We start from the raw sequence: 1,072 nt of genomic DNA on the forward strand, positions 1-1,072 counted from the left end.
CTTGTACGTCTTGCTACTCTGATTGGGGCTAAATCGAGTATTGTTAAACTGACTGTTAATGCAAATAATTTTGAGATTAAATCAAACACAATTCAGATAGTGCCAATATGTTTAGTTTTATGGTTTGCAAGATGAAGATCTGAATGCTCATTTGGCTAACTTTCTAGAGATTTGTGACACTTTCAAGATCGATGGCGTTACTGATGATGCCATACGCTTATGGTTGTTCCCATTCTCGTTGAGGAACAAGACAAAACAGTGGTTAAATTCATTACCATAGGGTTCTATCACGACTTGGGCCCAAATGACTGAGAATTTTTTGTTAAAATATTTTCCACCAGCTAAAACAGTTAAGCTGAGGAATGACATCTTTTATTTTGTTCAGTTTGATATTGAGACACTTTATGATACATGAGAGAGATTTAAGGATTTGTTGAGAAGGTGTCCTCATCATGGACTACCTTTGTGGCTTCAAGTTTAGAATTTTTGCAATTGTTTGAACCTCTCCATTAGACAGATGATTGATGCAACAACTGGCAGAATATTGAATAAACAAACATTTGAGGCAGCTCAAGAGTTTATTGAGGAGATGACACTGAATAATTATTAGTGGCAAGTTACGAGAATAAAACCTACTAAAGCAATTGAAGTTTTTGATATTGATGTAGTTTCTATGTTAGAAAATTAGGTTGAAGCTCTTAGTAAGAAAATTGATGGTTTGAATTTTTCTAAGCAAGTGAATTTAGTGATGCAATATGATATGAATGGAGCGGGAATGATTAATTCAGACTATTCACCCTTCAAGTCAACATGGAGCATGAGCAAGTCGACTTGATGGGTAATAATTCTAAACCTCAAAATAAACCTCCTCCGGGTTTTCAGTAACCTTATTAGCAGGAAAAGAAACTGAGCCTTGAGGAGATGTTAGCTAAATTTATTTTGATGTCCGAAACTCAATTTCAGAACAGTGAGACAGCTTTGAAAAATCAACAAACATCAATTCAAGAGCTTGAAAATCATATTGGACAACTTGCTAAATTTTTTTTGGAGAGACGACAAGTTAGTTTACCTA

General features: G+C 34.7%; 1 non-coding gene across 1 annotated transcript; it reads right to left on the bottom strand.

The window, feature by feature from the left end:
- Window positions 1-352: 352 nt before the first annotated feature.
- Window positions 353-459, bottom strand: LOC128292095 (small nucleolar RNA R71). Its single transcript, XR_008282080.1, has one exon. It is a non-coding gene; the product is annotated as a small nucleolar RNA R71 (small nucleolar RNA).
- Window positions 460-1,072: the final 613 nt, after the last annotated feature.

Source organism: Gossypium arboreum, chromosome 4 (genome assembly GCF_025698485.1).
Source record: "Gossypium arboreum isolate Shixiya-1 chromosome 4, ASM2569848v2, whole genome shotgun sequence".
NCBI lineage: Eukaryota > Viridiplantae > Streptophyta > Magnoliopsida > Malvales > Malvaceae > Gossypium > Gossypium arboreum.